Raw genomic sequence first — 23,233 nt, forward strand, 5'->3', positions numbered from 1 at the left:
CAAGTTCACGCCCGTAGATATTTGACGTCGACCCTTTCGAGAGATCCTTCCTCGTATTTACATTTCCATGTCGTCGTGCTGTGTACAAGGTTACCCGATTGGCCGCGTTAAACGGATTAAAGGGGGCGTACGTACGACCAACCTTTTCTCATTTCGACTCTGCCGATTCCTACTGTCACCGCGTGCGTATCCACAAACGCGCGTGTGTGTGCGTGGAGGATACGACGTGGTTTTACGTGTCGTTACGCTCAACCACGCTTTCCTCGAGGCTGCGATGAACCATCCATTCGTGAGTGCACACGAGATTAAACAGCGTGCTTCCTCCCCCTCCTCCTTTTCGAGGTCACGGATTAAGCGGAAGCGGTTTCAAAAAGAATAACAAACGCGGAGATATAACGGGAGATTTGGGATCGGAAAGGTTCGATTTAAAAGCGGAGGATTTGTCTCTGTTTGTCTCTCGAAAGGATCGAGAAATTGTTTCGTCTTTGTACATTTTGCCATCTTTGTCTAACGCGATCGAACGATAGCGTGGCTCGAGGATCACAAAGAGTCGAAGATTTCGCGGTGGATAGAAACGATTGGTCAATTTTCCAGAGTCAACCGCAGAGGGGACCTTTCGCCTTTTCTCTCTTTAAGGAGAAAGGAAAAGGAACGGCGAGAAGGGATTGGCAGTTGGAAAAATTGCACGTCCGTTGCTGGATTATTTTTCGTTAAAGAGAAGGGAAAATACACGGTGTCGTTCGAGAAACGGATGATTCACTCTACCTCATAGGTAATTTCATCGATCGATATTTTACATTAGGCGAGAGTAATCATTGTTTCGAACCGCTACAAGCGGGATGTCAAGTTGAAAAATTCGTTATTAAGAAGCAGTGGAGGCACTGTCGGCGAGGAAAAATGGCGGAGGAACACGCGAGTATACGTTCCACATTGAAGCATTTGAAACATTTACGAGTTCCTGTTTTTAATCGAGCAGAGAAATGATAAATCGAGGGAGAGATTGCTCGCGATTCGCGAACGAGAGAACGAAAAAAGATGTATCTATAAAAATTCGATACTTTCGGCGAGGATTTGTAAAAAAATTTTACGCGATATTATTCCGCGACGGTTGCGCGCAAACAACTGCTCGATCTCGCGGAGAAATCGAGGAACGATCGTTTAATGGCTCGTTTAAACGAGCGGCCATTGTGCGAACGGTTCATTCGCTCGGATAAACACAGATCAAAGTTATGATGCGCAGCTCGTTCCAGCCCGTCGATTATCATTTTTTTCTCTTCCTTCGTCCACAAGGAGCGAAATGAAACGCCCGTACGAGCCTAAGTAAACGAAATCGAAAACTGGTGGCCTGCAACTCGTTAATAATAAGGCCGTTGCATTTTACCACGCTCGCTTTCCTATAGCTTTCTATTCTTTTCATTGCTCTTTTATCGCGCCGTAATAAAAGATATTACTTTTTATGCGAATACATTAAACTATAATTTTAAACACCTTATTATACACGCGATCTTATTACATCTATGATCTTTCGATTAAAGTAATATGCACGCGTATCCAAACGTAACTTAAAAAAAAAAAAAAAAAGAAAGAAAGAAAATTGTAAATAAGCGCAAGCAGGAGATATTAAAATCGATATGGCAATATTTCAAATATCGTTTAACGGCCTTTACAGTCCGATCTAATATTCGAAGAGGAGGGGTCGTGGAGGGGTTGTAATAATTCGCCGTTCGATAAACACACAAATAACACGGATGATCCGTGACCTGATATTATAAGCATAAAGGGTCTCGAGTAAACTCGAGGTACTGCGATGAGCCCAAGTGAAAAGTAACCGACTGCGATACACACGTTTCTTTCACGTTGTGTACGTATCGCTGGCAAAAATTGTGGACGCGCGTTTGATCGAGAAGACACGACCCATTATGCGTCGATAATGCCTCGGCAGCATGGTCGAACCTGGGGCCCGTGGGTGATCCCATTGTTATCCATCCACGATGGATACCCTTGGCTGTGTACAGAAGTGCTTAATGCAATAATACACTATAAAGATACCATCGGGAACTCGATGGCCCGTGTTCTTTGCTCGGCTACACACCCTGACCTCTCCCCCTCCTCCGTCCCAACCAGATTTTCTTCCTATGCAGGGAACGGTGAAACTAATAAGCAACACTTGTATTCTCCTCATCTCGACTCTCCATCTCGTCGGTAATTGCTCGAATCAATTGTGTCCATACTGGTTCGAAAGAGGGCCTAACTGGATAAAATTATTTTTTTTCCGATTTTATATCAAGGAGATTTAATTTTTTTTTTTTTACATTGTGGTTATATCGAAGAATTTGTTAAGTGACGAGTGTTCTGCATCATGGCAAGTAAAAAAATAATTTTATAAGTATAATTTTGACATGTAAAACATATAAAAAATCATTGACAAATTTTCATTACATTTGTGAATTTCTAACGTGAAGTGATTACTTGACTTTAAGCCTTAAATCCCAAAAAAAAAAGAAAAAGAAATAATTTGTAACGATTTAAATAGATATTTTAAAATAGATATTCTGATATGCCATATCCGTTATAAAATCAAAATTTAAATGCTTTTTAATAAATTTACACAATATTTCTCAACAATTGAAACGTGACCGATCAATTATCGATTAGTTCTCTCTCCCTATATATTTTATTTAATATTTTAAAAGAGTTTTAACGTACCTTTATCACATTGAAACGATTATTTTTTCTTTTTATGAATTTGAAAATGAATTTTGTCCACTTTTAAGTACATTGTTCGAACACCGTCGCTCGGGTCTATTAATAATGAAATCCGTGACACTGATATTACGCCAAAAAGAATCGATCAAAGGGGTAAGGGATAATTTATTTTTTCGCGTGTTCATTAGAGGCGAGATGGATCGAAAGTAGGGATGGGGGGGGGGGGGATTTATCGTTTCGCATATACGCTCGGTCAGATCACCGATCTCGAAGAACACGTTTCGTGACCGAGCCGATCTGGCACGTCGGGCTATTTGCCGCATCATGTTCACGATTTCACGAGCATACGAATAATTAAGTGGGTCAGGTCAGCTGCCACTTCGCCTATGAAAGTCGTAAAACCCAAAGGAGCCCAACGGGTAATTCTAGGTTTACGAGGCTGCACACAGGTGCTCAATGGGATTAAATTTAATCGAGATACAGATTTATCGGGTATAATGGAATACCGATGAGTTTACGGTGAGTTATCGCGCCGTTTTATGAGGGGGGACAATAAACGTTACCGTTAATCGGGCAGCAACGATTTCGGTTTATTAAATATTTAATCTTCCGTTTCTTATTGCGAGTACACTTGTACGACCATTATTCGAAAATGGATAGTAATTGATTCTCGATTCGCGTTAAATGGGTTCAAGGGTTAAGGAAGTTGAAAAGTGGCAAAGGAGGATCAAACGACAAGATTTTTTTTTTATATCCATTGGATGATATATTTTAAGTTTTTCCAAGAGTTGTTTCGGTCACGCTGATGAAAAAAAAAAAAGAAAAAGAAGGAACGAAGAGGGTTAGAGCGCGTATAACAGGGCGACCAGGTAAATTACGTCACACCCCGCGGTGTTCAGGTATCCACCAGGTGTCACCAGCCACTACCCAGTCAGCGAAACCATTAACCATTCCAATTCTTCCCTCGAAAAACCTCTCTTCGACGAACGCTCCCACTCGCCCCCAAACTCCTAGCCCTATGTTTTGCCACCGTGCGAGAGTGCAAAGTCGTTCGTTCGTTCGTTCGTTGCCGACAATTCAGCTTTGTCGGTGGCCGCGATGTCTCGTTGCTTTTCTGACAAATTGAGGAGACGAGGGTAGCCTCGTAACACGGTTCGAAAACAAATTTGTCCGCGCAGGGTCATTGATGGATCGTGTTCCCTTCCAATTTCCCAGTTTTGCCTCCCCTCCTCCCCCGCCCCTACGAACCTCTCTCGAACGTCCGCCGATCAATCGCGCCAACATCTCTTCCTTCTTCTCGCGCGAAAGATCCAAAGATCCTTCTTTTCCTAATTTCGAATTTTTAAATTCAAATCATCCCAGAGATACTCCTCGCTTTCTGCACAGTTCCTTTTTCAAAATCTCAGCAGGACAAGATCCAGTGGAAATTGATTATCGACGAACTGGCGAGTCGGTGGATTTCGCTCCACTCGAAGATCCTTTTCTCGTGTATTTACACGGTGAGAAAGAAAAGGATGTGTAGGATGTCGAGGCGGTGAAGAAAGGGCTTTTGCGGCAGCTGCGCGTTGCGAGGCTCGTTGCACGCCGATTTCCAACCACGGGGAGGAGACGATTGGTCGAGAGTGGATTTGGAGAGACTCCGTTTAAATTTGATACGCCGGATTCGGGGAGAGATCGAAGAACGGATCGAAGAGCGTTTCACGCCTCTCGAGGATACACTGCCGCCTCTTTCTCCGTTCGATCATCCACTCTTGGAACCAAGGGAATCGAGAGAATACACGCGTGCTGCTCCCACTGACGCTGCGGGAAGGAAATGGGCAGAGAGGAGGGTTGGAAATCGGTGAATGAGCGCTCGAGTGTCCTCCGGCGTTCCGTCGATTTTGCGGAGAACGCGTGAAACCGGGAGAAATTCACGGCGGACCGCAGATGCGCCTATTCTTCCTCTCCCTCCCATTTTTTTACGTCGATCCATCGTCGTTTTACGATTCTTGTTGATAGAATTTGGACGATAATGTTGCAAACACGTATGAGATATCGTATTCGGTAGAGCGTCGCGATCGAAAAATAAAATAATTCGCGAATATATATGTGTTATTTAATATATCGCGTTTCAACCGAATCGTTCATTGTTCGCTCGCTTCAATTTTTGTTGGGGAAAATTTTAACGATTGAAGTTGAAGAAATAAAGTTAGACTTTAACTAGAGGTACTTTGAATAATTTATTATGGAATAAAAAGTATCGAATAATCGCAATTAATTGTGATCGACGAGTAAATTTCATTCGAGCATTTTAAAATTATTACGCGAAAGTAAGTAACTTGTTCAAAATTTTAGCCAATTAATTTTTTCCATTAGTGGCCAATTTCCACTGTCGAGAATCATTCCTCGTGTTTGCGAATTATTCACAGAATATGGGCGCGTAAATTTCTGCTTTCCCTTCTGAGAATTTGATCCACCAGTGATCCAATACCCTTTCCAACCATGGAAGTAATATCCTATCTATTCGATTCGATGTCTTTCCATTTTATCAATCGATCTAATTGAATTCATCTTCTTAAATAACTTTTAACCCAAATTCCATCTTCGAGCGACGTCTCTCTTTTATTTTCGTTCGATACTTATTCGAAATAAATTTCACGAACGATTATTAGAGATTTAGTACATAGATTGGATCTATGCGCTAGGTTGGGTCAACGACCTTTTAATGCGGGTCATTCACGGAGGAAATAATTAAGGAAACGACGATCGTGAGATCATTTCGGTTGAATTATCGCAGATATCGGAAAATTCAAAGCGAGCTCGACTCGTTCGCGGTCCATGAAACAAAATATTGGCGCGCCAAGGAAAAGGTTAAAGGCACGTTAAAGCGGATAATATACTGTTCCCCGTTCCATTTCTTGTCGATTAACGTCCGTAATTTCCGCTTTATCGCGACCGTGCTCTTATCAAAAATATTCTTTAATGCGATATTCCACGAAGTGTATTAAAGCGTATACGTTTCGATTTTGTTGAGATAACAGCTTTTTATTGCCATAGCTCGAATTGTTCTAACAATTATCAAGACATTTTTTTTTTAATACCATTTTCAAGAAATGTATTTTTTAACATCGATAATTGTATTATAAAAATTATTAAAATTAAGTTGATCGATTACGCGAAGATTAAGACTTTATTAAATCGTATTCTTTTTGACTTTGTATACGCGTCGTTTTTTATCCGTATTGAGTAATTTTCCAATTTTTTCGATCTCTTCTACGTTGAGATAAAGACGGCAAAGAGAATTGATATCTACGCTTCTTATTTTTCATAACCTTTGTTCTCTTCGATTATTTCTTTCTCTTTGAAAAATTTAATTCTTTCGAGTGGAATCTAAAGGAGTATTAAAAATAGAATCGTAAAACATCGAAATGGAAAAAAATAACAAATTTACCGAATTCTTTAGTTTTTAAAATTTGATCATGCTTTTATGCTTTTATCCATTATTCCATCATTTGAAAGAACGTATCATTTGCAAATCCTTCAACGATCGAGAAGACAACTCGGATACGACAAAAGAAGAAAGTTTCTCTTCCGATAAACATTTTTATTGGAAAGTCGCACAATCGACGAGGATGCCAGACGATTGCAATATCGCGTATCGTATTGAATAAAGATAGGTCAGTATTAACAACTGGGGAAGCGATCGTGACTTTATTACGATTCAATTCGCCACGAAAACACGAAGGAAAATACTTTCCTCGAGCTTCCATTGCCATTTGTCTGTTGGCACTTCAACAATCTGATCGATGACAAAAGGATTTATTTCTCTTTCACGGAAACTGCTTATAGACTGCTTTGCAAAATCGATTCCCAGACTTCGAGAAAATTGCCGTTCCACACCTTTCCATTCGAAAAGCTCTCGAGGATTTAACTTTCCTATTCGAAATCCTCCGTTCGTATCGATAGTTGATAACGATTCCAAAGCGTTTCCTTTCATTTTCCAAGCGCACGTAACACGTTTTTAAACGCGGCGAAGTCAATAATATCTTCCTAAAAATATCTCAAATTCCAAAATTTCTCGAGAATTCGGATTCGAGAATTATACTCGATCCTGTACGAGTATCGTTTCGTCCCTTCCACGTTTCAGTCCTTCTAATTCGAGATGGTGCAACGATTAGGCCACGATAAATTCAACTTAATTCCGTAATTCCGATAATCGTTCGGATTAACGCGTGGATCGATCGAGTTAAATTTCCAGACGCACATATCGAACGATCCTCTTCGATCCCTTCTATATAGGATTCGAACGAGAGGAAAATCCGAACGTTTTCACCGCGCGTCGAAATGTTCCTGGTGGATGGTGCTCGTCCCGCTCTTTTTCTTTCTCTCCCCGTGACACTCGCGAAAGGGGATGAAAGAGGGCTCGGCTCGAGTGGTTCGCGGGTTCCAAGATAAAGCCTCGTTTCACGCGCTCGTGATAGAGATTCTCGATCGACCGTTGGCATCGACGTTTCGCTCGTTGAGAAAAACGTGGATCCCTCTCGCCTTGCACCTGCGCTCGCTAATACGAAATCGATAGCGCGACTCCCGATAGCTCGACGAGGGCTCGTGGGAGAACGCGCCACGCAGGGAGGAAAGAAAGAGAAAGGCAACGATTCCGATTTTTTCCCTCATTGAGTCGCGCAGGGAACACGTGTCCCCGAAGAATCTTCTTCTCCGTCGCATATGCTGGTGTCATAAACCAGCATAAAGGATATAAGAGAGCGATGCTTCTTGAGCTTCGGAGATGCTCAATGATCCCCGTGAGGCCATTATTATACTCGTAGTAAGTCGGGGACTGACCAGATGTTAAGGCCGGCCCTTCGACTCGGACCGGTATAGATTTCATTCACAAGACGCTCGGCCGGCTCCTCGAGTCGAGGCCCATTGTGACTTGGAGTACCTGTAACCTAGAAGATCCTAGGAATGGGAGGGGGAGGAGGGGCTGGTGTACAGGGAAAAACGTAAAATTTAAATTTCTCGCACGGGAGGGGGGCGAGGGCTCGAAGGCCCCGAGAGGCTCTCATTGAGGAACGCGGAGCTCGAGGTATACAATGATAAAATGGCTGGGACGAGGGGAAGAGAATCGTAGGAGGAACGAATGGGAAGAAATGGAAGGAGGGAAGGGATAACCTTACTTGCTTCGGTTTAGTTGCTCGGTGAAGACGCGATGGGTAACACCTTTCTCTCTCTTTCTCTATGTCTCTCGAGGGTGTTTTCTTCTCTTTCGGCGCGAAACCCAAGTGCCTCTTTCCAGCTTCATTCACAAAGTCGCGGGGATGAATGGAAACCGAACTGGTGGGCGGTAGATGAGAGGTAATGTCATTGGAGAGTGTTAGGCTCGACGGGGAGTTTTCGGATCGAATCCCAGAAACCTCCGAACAAGGGCTGGTCGAAGGGAAGTCAACGATGTTTTTAAAGCCTTTGAGGACGATTAAACACCCATTCGAGGAAATTGGATACGAATGTTGTAGAATTTAAAGCTGGCTGAAATTTTATTTCTGGTTTATTTATTATATCGAATGTTGCCACCAACATTCGTAAACAGAAACGCGCAATTACGTATAATTAAATATATTTATTCAGTTAAATCCGTACATTTTATTCCTTGCTCCCCCGGTCAACGAATGGAAATAGGAATTTCACTTCCTACAATTCCAATCCTCTTTTTTCTTCTTCTTTTTCTTTTCGTTCATCGAAAATGAAACGCGAGTGAGAGGCGTTTAAATAGCGCGTGAAGGGCCTTATTTTCTAAGGGAGGAACGGTTAGAGAGAGGAGGAAGTGAAGAAGGAGAGAATGGATTTTAAAATAATTAATAAGTCGGCTCTTCCTCGAGAAAGGAAGGTCGGTTCTTCGATCGAGGAAAAGTGAACAACGCGAAGAGGAAATGAAGCGAGGAAATCGACTCGAAGGGACACTCCTTACTCCTTTTAGCCTCGCCCTTCGGAAAGGCCTTCGATCGTTCGAAGGACAAGATTTCGAAGGCTGAGAGATTAACCTAGATATTCCGTTTTCTCCCTTTTGTGTCCATTTTCTTTCTTTCTCGTTCTCTCTTTTTCCTTTGTCCCTCAACACGCGTGAAAGAGATAACGAGACGCATAATCGCTTACTGTATTATAAATAGACACGCGTATATTATTTCTGTAGCGACGATACTTTTTCATCTTCTCCCCGCGACGAAAAAGGGAGATGCGAGATTTATTGAACGAACGCCACAATAGAATGAATTTATTTATTCTCCCCTCCTTCTCATTACATTAGAAGAGAAAGAAGAATTTTCTAATAAGATAAAAACAACCATCTCTGTTTCAAGATGAAGTTTATCAGTTTACGGTGCGATGTTTGAACAAAATGGCGTCAAACTGTCACGCGAGTTGACGACATTGTACATAAACCATAACCATTGTTGTTGACCGTATTGAGCGTGCACGGGCCAGGGTGTTCAATGAATTAAACGGAAATCATCGAGCCACTGGATGAGCGTTAAGTTTACTCTTGTACTTTATAGGTCAATGGATCCTAATTGAGATATCTGGATAGCTGTAAGCGCGGCATAACCGATTCCCGAGCGCATAGTTTCCGCATAGTAATTTTGTTTCGACCGTCTCGTTCCGGCGATCATCGAGAGAGATCGAGAAATTGAAGCGAATTTGCGTTATGTATTCGCGAATATCCGCCCTCCTGGCATTTGGAAGGTAAACACGTTTGATTAAGAGAAACGGAGTAGGATAACGGTGGAGAGAGAGAGAGAGAGAGAGAGTGATCGGTCGTTAAACGAGCGTTTGCGGTAAACGGTTTACGACGTTCTAATTTTATAAGCGATATGAGCGAGGAGGGGATCGTAAGACGCAGTGGCGGCTTTCTCAGTCGTAAATTTTGATTTGTCAGAGTTTCTTAAGCCCTGTTTGCAACACCTTGCTCCTTCTGCATTCTTAAGGCAAAAAAGGAAAATGGCCTGGTGGTTGCTCGTAATTTTCCAACGAGGCCCCTAAATGTCCCTACCACCGGTTGAACTTTTTCTTAGAAATTGTATCTCGTTCGTGAATTCGAATACGAATCGTCAGTTTTTCTTCTTCTTTTTTTTTTTTAAGGATTAATCAAAGCGGACGTATTCCAGAATATCGTGTTCTCTTGCGAATTATCGTCGCGACGTTAGAAATTAAGAAATTAAGAAACAATATCGCAAGTTGAAAAATCCCTACGAGTTATTCTGAAAATTTAAAAACGGGGTATTTATAATTTAACGGCGAGCGCTGTTACATCGCGTTAACGTTGACCGTCGTATTTCTCAACTTTTATTCATTTTTCGTCGCAAAGAAAAATGTGTTTCGTCCGGGTGTACCGTTATAAATTTTTATTTATTCAAGTTCCAAGAACCAGTCGGACGTTCTTACGTCGCGACGATAAAAGTCTGCAATGTCCGTCGAAGAAAGCCTCTTACATAGCTTTTCACCGCGTAATTTTTATTTCGCAAAAGTTGCGAATAAGTTCTCGTAAAAAAGGAAGGAAAAGATAAAAACTCGGTATTCACGGTTTTGAAAGCTACGTAATATTTATATAATATATAATATTTTTACAAGGAGGGAGGAAAAATTTCGTCGATGACACGATTAAATTATTAAACGAGGATGAGATTCGTTTAGCGAGGATGGAACTGATTTCACTTTGACATACCTACGAGTAGCAAAATAATCTCTCCCCCCTCTCTCCCCCCGCATCGTCGTCCTTTTCAGGGACGAACCGCAACCCCAGCCTCGCTTCCTCTCCAGGCGACGTTTATTAAATTAGAAACGAAGGGAGCGCGCTTCTAGATGCAACTAGCGCGAGGGTACAGCTGGGCTGGAAGCATGTGGAATACGTGGCGAGGAATCTTTGCCCACCGTTTTGATCAAAACCTTGCGCGAGAACGGCGCTGGAATTCATCTTTCCGTCTTTCTCCAGTCCACCTACCCTCCATCGATCCGAGAACTCGAAATCAATCTTTGAGCACGTCTAAAAATACTTACGTCGTGGATACGAAAACATCGAGAAGAAGTAGAATGTAAAGACGAAGGAAGTAATTTTCCGAGACGACTGCATGGATATTTCATTGAATCGAGGTTGAAGCTTTATATATAATATACGAATATCGTTCGATTGGATTTTCAACGCGATGACTCCAGCCGCGTTGCTCGATTAATATCGCATCATCATAGATTCATCGATCTGAGAACCCGCAGATTCATCGGATGGCGCAGAGGCATTCGCCGCATATTCATCCTCGAAAACTAATAATTTCACGATCGTTATACGACTAGGTATAGCGACGGGTGGCCCGGAATCGACGATTAATCTTCCCGTTCGAGTTTGTTGCCTTAATAAACGCGTGATGTGACAGTTTCGAGCACGGATCCATTGTGGCGATCTTCCTTCCTTCGGTGGAGCACCTCGTTACATCTCGAGCACGCTGTGCACCGCATTTCGTCGAATCACGCGATGGCCGTCCCACCATCTCCACGTAATTTACATCGCAACGATGCACTTCAAAACGAAACTCTCCACAGTTGGCCATTAACGTTGAAAAAAGTAACTAGTCAAAAATTTCGAATAAACTTACTTTAAATAAAACTTACTAAGTTAAAACGAACTTGGATAATGTTTATTCGTGGTTGTTATCATCGGTTTTCCGTGTAACGATCTCACCTTGTTTCACAATTATTATTTCCGATCGTTATTACGTTTTGAACGATAAATTATTTAACTTATCCAAATAATTAACTTGGATTATTAAATTTTGCCCATCATTCCCAACGATCCTATGATTATCCTCCATTTTCAATTCGCGTGAACCAACGCGAACGATATCGGTGAGAAATTATTCGATCGATTCGAAGTTACGTTCCATTCCAATGGAAGATAATGGATATTTGTTGCCATTTGTTGTCTACGATCGAGCAAGAGTTTCGAGATATATATACATTTATTCCCAATTATTATCTTTTCTCATATAATTTCAATTCCAAACATTAAATTTTACTCGTCACCATTTCCAAATCGATCCTATCGAACGCGATACCTGTGAGAAATCGATTCGATCGATTCGACCTTCCATTCCGTATAATGGATATTCGTTACAATTTGTTCTCTACGATGAAGCAAGAGTTTCGACGGTGTGTATGGAAATTTTCTTACGGAGGAGGACACGTACACGTACCTATATACATCCTTGAAAGGTCTCCGCCATCATCCTTCACTGTCACGCACGATCGCGTTTCCGTTCCCGAGTAAACAGAGAGGATGAGGAACACGCGTAATTTGGTCGTGTTTGGCGGCGTTGAAGGCGATCGCTCGGCCGCGAAATCGGCGAAATGTATTGGGTCGCAAAAGCGAGCGCGTACGCCGAATTGTGTCCCCGGTGACGCGCGATATATCATAATTTTGTAACCGGTCTGAGAAAAAAACCGGTCGAGGGGGACCTAGTTTGGGGAGGAGGGGGCCCCAAGATTGAATATGTTTCGTGTATTCATAACCCGACAATGGCCACTTGAACCTGCCTTGTTAGATGGGAGCGCTGAAGCGAGAAACTGGGTGGAGTCTATAGGCCGGCTATAGGTCGTTTCAAGATCCGTTGAACGTTATTGATGATCATATATAAATATGTGTGTGTGTGTGTACTTCGGTTTCTCGATCAATGATCGAGAATAACTCGACACCGTGTCACTGTAACGTGCACGATTGGCCATCGATGCTGAATTTACCCGATTCAACTAGAGATCGACGTGTAATTTCATTGAATTTATTGATATCGATCGAGGATCATGGCGTGCACAAAAGAAGATCGGTGATCCCGATGGATTCCGATTGATTTGAATGGAATCGCACGGCTGGATCGTTGTTACGATTGTAATAAATACACGAGCTATAAACGTGTCGCGATATGTAAAATAATATTAGGACGATTATTTATCACGGTCGATGATTCTCATCTCGTTTGACGTAATTTCTTCCTTGCGCGCGAGGAACGCGAAGAATGCAATTATTTGTCGCCCGTAATCGCTCGTGAATTCTCGGAAGATACGACTCGGAAAGGGTGGATCGATCGAATTTGTTCCGCCATTGGCACAACTACGCAGCCAGAGACCTATATATATATATATAGCGAAATTTAATTCTTAATTAAAGCACGAATCGCAGAGAGGACGATTCGTTACGCGCTATCGAGCCACCCTAACGCACCTGCAACGCCTATGCCATTCTTCGACACGTGGAATCCGTAGAACGTTGAAACGAATAGCGAGCGAAAACAAATACGCGTCACCCTGGACCAATCCTCGTGCTAGCCAATATGTGTCCTCCACCCTAAATTGTCGAGTTGAAAAAGATGAGGCGACGCGAGTTCGATGCGCCACTCTTCAATCATGCAGTGGCGCAGCGAGTTGAAACAATTTATTTTATCGACAAATTTTTCCAAATTAAATTTATTCCAATTCTTTTGGAACAATTCTTATAAATCGTTCTTTCAACAACTTCGAAGCTCAATCGAACGTGCTTCAAAATTTTAAATCTTTGAAATGAGCAATTCTCGATCATCCTCATGTTTTTCTTCCCTTTCTTTCTTTCTTTCTTTCTTTCCCTCCCCTGGCGTGACACTACGCAGAAGAGAAATCGAAACTCACCGTTTTTCGAACAGCGAGCCAACTCCGCAACGATTCGGATCCGTTAGTAGCGGCGCCATTGGAACATCGAGACGCGGGGTTGTTTCGGCACCCCCTCTGCGCTCCTCGTTGCACCGTGCACGTGTGCCATCCCGCGATTCGTCATGCTTCTGGTTTCAAATGCGTTCTACGATCACGCGTGTTAATACGCGTTAATGTCCGTTATATATCCACGCGGTGTTTACATTGTGCACCAGTTACAAAAGATATCGCGATCGTTTACGACGTTAGCCGTACCTTCATTTTTCTACGCATATTGAAAGCGAGAGGAGGAGAAAGATGGGCCTGCGAATGCTGAACCACACCAAAAAAAAGGAAGAAAAAAATCAACAGCCTACGAGAAACCATTCGAACCATCGATCGTGTTTGCAAAAAAAAACGTGTTTACGTGCACGATGAATGTGACTATGTAGAAAGAAAGAAAGAAAAAAATTAATGATCTTTGTCGTTGCTCGATGACCGTCTGGATCGGTGGAAGAGAAGCGACGGAAATGGAATCGTCATCGATTACACGGTTCACAGTGGACGGCGCTGCGACAAATTCGTATTAATGACCAGGCAACTTTCCTTTCGACCAGTTTTTGCATACTCATCGCTCATCCACGCAATATGCGTCGTGTAACAGTTGGTAGCGGATCCGAGCGAGTTTCTTTTATTGTCGATTTCGATTTCGCTTCGCGCGATCATATGTCGAAAGGAGGAATGGCGTGAACGTCTGTCGCGAGACTCCTTGAAGGGCGGATTCCACAGTTCGACTCCGTCTGTAATTAATCTAACAGGATTCGTATCGGTCGTAACGTCAGCGTGACGCGAGAGGGGATCCCAAATTTACATTCTTCCCATTGTAAAGTAAACAACGATGAATCGTTATTTGCTCCCGAATAATTACTTTTACCTACCAAAGCCAGGCGATATATACTAATCGCAGAGAATTGTCGATCGAAATTGGACGACAGAATTGTCCGTGAACGTTTGCTCGATTTACGAAGGAGGAAGCTCGCCGTCGATTCGCAACTTTATCGCGGCAATAACGTTGCTTAAAAAAGAATCTTCCTTTCTTCGTCCTCGTATTTCTTCGTTTAAACAATCAATTCCCAAAATGAATCCCCCGATACATCCCCCTTCGTCCGTCCGAATTTAAAACCAACCAAACTTTCTGTTTGCTACTCGTTATCTTCCTCGAGAGAGACAGAGAGTTTATAATATTCAGGCGATGCAATCGCGATGCCTCGTCAAATATAAATACGCGATTTTTGCTTCCCGTGGGAGGGCGTCCAAATACACACGTACACGTACGCACGCGTGTGGGGAAAAGCGGGGGCAACGGAAGAGCGCAGAGAGCGGTCGATGCACGCGTCTTCGGCTTTGATGCACAATCAAGTGTCTCTCGCGTTATTGTTCGCGGTTATTTGCCCTGCGAAGTAGTCAATGAGGAGTGATTTAGTAAACAAGTAGCATATTGCCGATGGCAGCCCGTTCAACCGTGTGATTTAATGGTTGGACGGGATGGTTGGAGCGGTTAACCGATCGATTCGTTCGCCGAGCGAGCGCTCTTATCGGTGGGAAACGGCGCCCGCTCTCTCGGTGACTCGTCGCTGTTTTCCTCATTTAAGTGGCCGCGATTCATTAAACTTGGCGGACGGATGGACGCGCGCATCGACTTGTCCACGATTTCAGCACGCGTGGTTTCGCCCTCGCGGTTCGATTCATCGAGGATTCGCGTATTACGTCGATTGCAATTTGACGAACAGCGATCAATTAGGGGCACGACTCGGCAAGAAATGTTAACGCTTCGATCGATTACTGTCGTTTGTATCTACTGTGGACAGCGGATGATGAATGATTTGTTGATCGTTTGCCAGATCCCTTTGATTATTTAATTGCAAATTTAGCCGATAAACGTGTCGGAATTGTTCCAAACGAGGTGGCGCGCCACTGTGAGAAAAGAAACTGACGATTGTTAAAAGAGCGTCAATCGTTGAAAATGTTAAAGAGCAGCCTTGGAATCGAAACGTGGACGACTTCTTTACCCCGAAGAGGGGTAATGCGAATAATCTGGCAATTTTACGGAACATTGATCCTGTACAACGTGGACTTGGCTAGAAGTCGCAGGAAGTTGGGTTAGTTTAACGTCTATTTGCGAGGACGACCCAACGCTACACTCCTATCCCCGTCATCTTTCACCTCGAAAGCTATATTTTTCCTGGTGATACCTTCGCCTCCAGCACGTTCCAAGAACATATGTCGATCCTTTGTGCGAGATCCAGAAGATTTCCAAAAGTTTTTCCCTCTCTCTCTCTTTTTCGTACCCTTGACACCCTCCGACCGCCATTCGAACGGGCCATTGGCGCGTGGTCGATCCCGTTAATGACCCACGCCCGTGCCAAACGTTCTCCCCCTTCCTTTGCTCGCAGTTTCAGGTATTTTTTTCTCCGAGGTGAGTCTTCGTTTGAGAATCTTTCGAATCGATGCATGTTCGATCGAAGGATACGCGACATTTGAAAAACAATTATCTCTCTCGATCAATCTCCCTTTCGATTATCGCGGATAATTAGCAGAACGTTCACGATAAGATTGATTTATTCACCAGCTATGCTTTCTTCGAAGATAAAAGTTTCACAAAGTTCTGAGATGTGAAAAGAAGAAAATTTACGAATTTCTTTAAGTATTCCGAAAAAAAGAAGGAAAGAAGAAAAGAAGCGATGATTGATAATCGAAAGCGAGCGAATGGAAGAGGAAAAGCGTAAATGATCCATCGCCATCTCATTTCCTTTAATCCAAAAGTTTCAATTCGATCGACACCCGACCGTTTCCGATCTCATTTCCGTTCGAATTATCGAGATCCGGTTTTACGCGAATCCTCTGCGAAAGCTAATTAACTTTCGATCAAATATTACCACCGATTTCTTTGACTGCCGGATCGAAATTAATCCGTCAGCTGTCCATCCTTGCGATACCTTTGGGAGGGGAGGGGATTAATCGATCGCGATTAAACGCGACAGTTTTCCAGACGTTCGTCCGGGGAATAAAAATCGGGAGCCCCTCGTTGATGATCGTCCCATAAGAGGAGGGATAAATTCGAAGCGGGCGAATGTCAAGGTACGGTTTCCACGATTGGCTCGATAAATTGGGCAAGAAGACCGGCAAGTGCGACATCGCATGAAATTCTGTGGGCCACGTGTGACAGGGCTTCCTCTTCCTTGGACCTTCGTTAATTGGACAAATAAACTCGGCTCGCTTTCACCACGGATTCCGCATCTTCCCAAAGGATTAGAACTTAGCAACGATTCTCGAAGGGGCGAATTCGATGCGAATGCTTTGCTCGTATCGTTGATCTGCTTCTGTTTTAGATAAGATCGTCTCTGATATGATATTTCGCGTTATTAAGCTCATTACGTTACTTGGACTAATAAATTTTAAAAATCGGGTCCTTTCACGATCGGATATACATTGTTTCTTTTGAATCTTTCTTTTCGACCATCTGTTTTTATTTTCATTTAATAACGTTGAACGAAGGTTTATTATCGTGAAAAGAGAAGGTCGTCGTATAAACAGATTTTTTTATATTATCTGTCTGAGATTGCAGCATTTCAGCTCGCGGATTATTTCGAAATAACGGGATTAAGTGGCTGATCGGAATTTAACCGCAATACGCGCGGTTTATTCGAGATTCTGCCCATCGACATTCAAGCGCAAAATTATGCTCGCGTGTAATAGTTGAACGTGGCTATTGGCTGAGGCTAGGAAATTCTTGGTTTCCTTGGAAATCCGTTTTTTGTGACAAGTGATAGGTAAAAAATTCCACGAAAAACGGGTGGATATTTTAGGAATATTTTTGTACAGATACTTGGTGTAACGCAGTTTCATCAAGAAAATCTTTGCGCAACGCGAATAATTTACATAGGATTTGCATTTTGCGAATTTTGGGAACAAATCCAACTAACGCGGGAAATAACGCGTTACCCTGGTTAAGTATGGCGCACGAATTCGATTACAACGCGCCACGTTTCTCGAGAGGCGCTGCCAACCGGCTTTACTCCATCCGACCAAACAGACAATGATCCTCGACGTGGTGAAATAGGGCTACGCCTTCCCTCGAAAATCGATGCTTTCTCGCGCCGGATACCCGGCTGAATTAAACGAGTATTTTATCCGCGCGGGAAGGAGTCGAAATCCATTTGGACGCGCAAATTAGAAATTGAAAATCTAAATATTTTCCTCGTCGACGACACTTTCGACACTTGGCGAATCGATGGAAGGAAAGAGGGAGGGAATCCTTTGCGGTCAAATTCTTTCCTTCTTCTCTCGCGTGTTTGACGGTGAATAAAATGGAGCGCGCCATTTCCCGAGAAGAAAGGTGAAAAATATGCAAATATCAGATGCTACGTAGAGAGGAAGAAAGAGTTTTTTCTCTCTAACGCGCCCGCTGCTATGTACGAGAGACCAAAATATATTCAGTCGCAGCGCATTCGTCTTTCTTTTATTACGTTTCATTTCATTTCTCTTCGCCAAAGCGTCGCGCTCTGCTTTACCAAGTGGTAGTAGTAGTAGTTTCTAATTTAGAGCGTAAATATTCTATATTCGAATTTTTATATATCCCTCGTGTGACACGTATGCAATGCATTCGTGGATAAAAAAAGAAAAAAAAATAGGGTACGTTCTTTGAAAAATCCACGTGTAAAGATAGATGGAGAGAGAATAAGTGATTTTCGTTTACAGGAAAGATCGAAAAAAGCTTTGAAAAACGTGTTTTACGATTCTCCTTGCGGGAAACGATAATTTCCCGCAAGATCCCTGCGTGGATAAGATTCAAATTAGCTCGATCCTCAAAGATTTTCACTGGGAGGATACACGCGCAAACATCCGAGTGACGAGTTAGGAAAAAAAAAAAAAAGGGAAAGGGAAAGTTTCTTTTTCCTTCCTCGAACGACGGTTCGAGAGAGGATGGTTCGCTTCGCGTGAGAAATTGCGGTTCCCTCATCGAGGCAGAGATATCAAACTTCTCCTCGTTCCCTGACAATTATCCCTCCGTCTCTTCCTCTCGTATCCTATCCTCTGTCCCTTCCGATTCTTCGCCGTAGGAACAGGCGTCGAAGGAGGAAGAGAACTAATACCCAGTGATAGCCACCCTCCGACCGCGTGCCAGAGAACGAAATCAATAAAGCCAAGTTTTACCGCCGCTCTTTCTCTTCCTCCCTCCCTCTCTCTCTCTCTCTCTTTTTCTTTCTCCCTATCGTCTCTCATCCTCTTCGTGTCTTCATCCCGATTCCATCTTATTTTTTTAGTTTTACGCACCCCTTATTTTCCTCGTTGCTTGCTCGCTTCGCTTCATAGAGTCGTTAGAGACATTTTTTCCATCCAGTGAACAGCGTTAATCCTCCGGCGTACTTGGAAGAACGAAAAAAGGGGCAGATTTGCAGGAAATGAAAATTAGCTTCGAGTAGATTGGTGGGATTTTTTATTTGAAAAGTGTAAAAAGCGAATCAAATTGAAAGCTAAATCTTTCCATCGTTTTATATAGCTTTTACGTAGAATGCGAATCGAAACGTACGAAACGTTGATAAATGGAGGGATAAGGGTAGGTAGAGAAATTGTTGTTATCGCGGTGAAATGCTATAGCGATTGCATGCATGTAACGTGGAAATCGTATTTCACCACGAAAATATCAAATAAAGATTGAACTTTGGCCGGTTAAAACGGCTCGTTTTTTTTTTTTTTTTTTAACTCGCTTATATGCAACAAAGTTTTCAAAGAAGCGCGTTTCCATGGGGAACACGTTTTGCGAAAGTATGTTTCGCGCATGAAGCCAATTTTAATAAGGTCACGGGGATTAAGTTGGAAAATTTAATTTGCATAAAAAACGTTTTTATCCACTGCATTCGGAATTATCGAAGTTGACGACGGACCGAATTGGATTAAGCTGCCTCGTTATTGAATTAAATATATCAAAAAGTGAATCTTTTGATCAGGCTACGGTGAATCTACGCAAAACGCGAATCGCGACGAACATATTTATTACTCGTGACAAATGAAAATGAAGAAAGGGATCTCTGGTCAATTCTGGTCGTTTATAACGATATAAAAATATATATCATTTTTTTTAATTCGACAAAATAAGAATCTACGCAAAACGGTTCACGAACGATACTTATTACTCGCAAAATTGTGAAATTGCAATTGAAAATGAAGAAATGAAGGACTCGTTTATGAGATAAAAATATATACATCATTTTTTTTAATTTAACAAAATAAAACTGGCAATAACGTTCTTTTGAATAAATTCGTTCTTTCACGCAAGAAAACGTAAAGGAGGATGGATTTAGCATTGGTGAGAGATAAGGAACGATGAAGACGCGAAAGGAAGGACGAATCATCCGGCAATATTTAAACAATCTTACACGCATCATTATTCCATCCAGCGTCTCGTTCAATTATCCCCACCACCTATGCCCTCTTCCTCGCAGGCAAATGTTATGTCAGCTCCCTTTGATCGTATTCAAAAGATACTATTCGTGCAGGGTGCGACAATGGGAAAGGGGATTGTTGCGGTCTTGAGGCAAAGACCGCGCGAAAAGTTCCGGTTTGTCTCGGGATCCGGTTTTTTTCACGGTCGCGTCGCTCATCCGTGCGCGCGCGTGTGTGTGTGTGTGGACGTACATGCATCGTGCACGGTGGGCGTGCCGCGCTCGACAAATCGCCTTTCGATGTATGCCTGAGTGATTTCGAATGGAATGGAAACAGAGCCCGGAGGAAACAAGGGGGATGGAGGAACCGTAAGTATCATTTCTCTTGGTATCGCACGTTACGGATACTATCGTGTCTCGCCTTTGCGACAAATTTCGAGAGGAAGGGGTTGAAATGTCGCCGGGATCTCGAGTGGAACGAAAAAAAGGAAAAAGAAAAATGTACTCCTTTCTAACGATGTGAAATTTTGTGAAAATAATTTTATAAAACAATCTCGCGGAGGATTTCGTTTATCCGTGATTTTACGGCAAGTGCACGAAAATTTGCCTGCCAGCGGGATCCTCGAATGGACGAAGTTTCTTCGCTCGAACAGTCGAGACATCGAACAGTCGGTTCCGAGCGTGAAATATCGATCTGAAAATTAATTAGTTAGTTCGCTACCGTTTCAACATCGTGTCTTCGATGTACTGCGTCCGAAAGAGAGAAGCGCGATCGATATTCGCAGCCGAGTCAAAAACTTTCGGCCGGCAAACGGCTCGGAGACGGGGGTGGAAGAAATACGTATTCAATGTCGTTCGGCAGTCAGTCGGCTCCAACTTTAATTACATCCTATTCTTGAATTTTAAAATTATTAATAACGCGATAGTACGGGCAATTTTAAAAGTTTCGGGATAAATAATTCTTCGTCCTCCCCCCCTATGCAAACAATTTGTTTCCATCCGCTACCAATTCCGCGTAAAACGAATTTTTTTCTTTTTTTATATAAATTTCGCTCAATCGATACGTTCGTGTCTCGATTATACGATACCTGCAACGTGTGCGTTTACTTTCTGAAATAAAAAAAAGAGAGAAAGGAGCGGAAAAATTCTGTGTGTGTGTAAATTCAGTTCAGCGGGTAACAAGCGCGGATGCAACGCGACAATGGAATGGTCAAACTAATGGAAACTCGGAATGAGACGAGTCGGTTTGGACAAACAGTCTGTCTGGATTCTAAATTCCAGGTCAATCGATCTCGATTCAATCTTGTCCCCGGCAAAAGACGCGTCGATTCGTCGAGCCTCATCGATACGAGGATACAATGGAAACTACGAGACAAGAGCAAGGCATCATCATCGATGCAATATATTCGTACAGACGACGCCTTTTACCCGTTCCTCACAATGCGATCCCTTCCAACCAAGGATCGATCCTTTTCGAGACGTTCCTTTGAAAACGGCGCGGATGCCATCCTCCTATCGACGTATCGAAAAGATTAAACGCAATCGCGTCGCCCCATCTGGAGAAAGTTTGGGGAAAGAGAACGGTCGGATGAGAGTGGCCGCATCCACCTCGATCCGAGAGGTGGTTTAATTCGTTTTGACAACGCTGTTTAACCCCTCCCAACTGGATCTCCGCGCCTCCTGTTATTTCCTCCTTGAATTAGAACGTTGTGCACTTCGGCAGATGCCAGATTTTTTCCGATAAGCCGAAACGAACGAAACATATTCGAGCTAACTCGACTCGATCTAATTCATCGACGAGTGAAACTCTCTGTCTTTTCGCCTCTCCTCTCCTCCCCGTTATTCTCGTGCCAATATCCGGAATTCGACTATTTGCACGTGAGAAGAAAAAAGGATCGTGGAAACTTTTAATTTGACGGGGCTCCGAGTTTGCGCTTCCAATTTGCATGGCTTTAAAGATAAGATTCGGAACGACGATCGCCTAGATTAACGAGGAAATGTCGCGAATTAAATATCGAGCGAGAAAAATGCTCGTAGTAAACGCGCTAGCTTCTTTTCTCTTACTTTTTCTTTTACTCTCCTTCAGTTAGTTGGACAATACAGTGAATTAGATTTATAAAATAATCGACTCGAGTACGTATTGCTCTCAAAAAAGAGAACCAAACATCCAACGAGGGGAAGTAGTATATCGTTATAAAGTATACCGTGCGTGAACAGTTAATGGTCCTGACTAAAAGATCCATAATAGAGAAACTTTGCGCAAAATGCCGCTTTATCTAACGGAGTCGGGTTATTGCGCCGTTTGTTGCGTCCACTCCAATATGGCTGGTAATACGATACCTCTTTAATCATAACCTCGAAACTGTACAACGTTCCACGCGTTGAATATGGGATATCAAGTTTTCGCGATAAGATCTGACCGGCTGCCACGCGCAAACGTTTTATATGTTATGAAAGAAAATTATTCGATTCTGATTAGCTGTACCTCACATTTATCGTACATATGTACCCTTAATAATGCTTGTCTGTCTCTATACATAGCTCGAAATATATCCTCTCGAATAAGTTTCTGTCGAGCAACGATTACTTGTCGCGGGTTGAATAACAGACAATTCGTCCAAATTCCGTAGCAACTCGTTATCATTGTTGTTCGAAGTTTATTCAGGTCGCTTAGACTTTTACCCGAACTCCAGTGATTTCCAATGATCCGGTGACGATACGAAATTTCTCTCGGTTGACTTTTAAGGCGAGCTCTCGACGAGTATTCTCGAATAAGCCTCACGAAATTTCCTCTCTCAATCGAGAGCATCCTTAGTTAATCGGACAAAAAGTTTCGCTTCGTATCGACGTATCAAGGCAACGACATTACATCCGCTTCCGGGGATTCGAAGCGCTTAAGCGAATCGTGCGAAACGATATACATATACTTTTATCGACCTTGACCGCCATTTCACGCCTGGCAATACATTTCCATAATCCGTTCCACGGAGTTCAGTTTTTCGCCCCCCTTTCGTCCACAGCTCATTAAGGTTTCGACTAATCCTGTCTACGTCTAAAATACGAATAAATTCGTGGCAATAGACAAGATTTGGGGATCAAGTTTTATCTTACAATTTCGCGACAAAAATATTCGAGACTTCGTTTCTAGACAAGGATGAAAATTTCGAAATTCTGTTATTGTTCGGTTCACGCGAAATTAAGGGAGAAGGGGAGAAGAATAGGATGGAATTTATGCGCGATAACGTCGATCGATGTATCGATGAATCCGTCGATTCGTTGTACGATTAACGGACGATATAACGGACGACGACAATGAAATTGCTCCGTCGAAATTATTCGAGCGCCGCTCCGCTTCGATTTAATCGACCGCAATCAGGTTTGGGAAGGACGGATTAAACGGGTGGCAAGAA

This window comes from Apis cerana, linkage group LG2 (assembly GCF_029169275.1).
Source record: "Apis cerana isolate GH-2021 linkage group LG2, AcerK_1.0, whole genome shotgun sequence".
NCBI lineage: Eukaryota > Metazoa > Arthropoda > Insecta > Hymenoptera > Apidae > Apis > Apis cerana.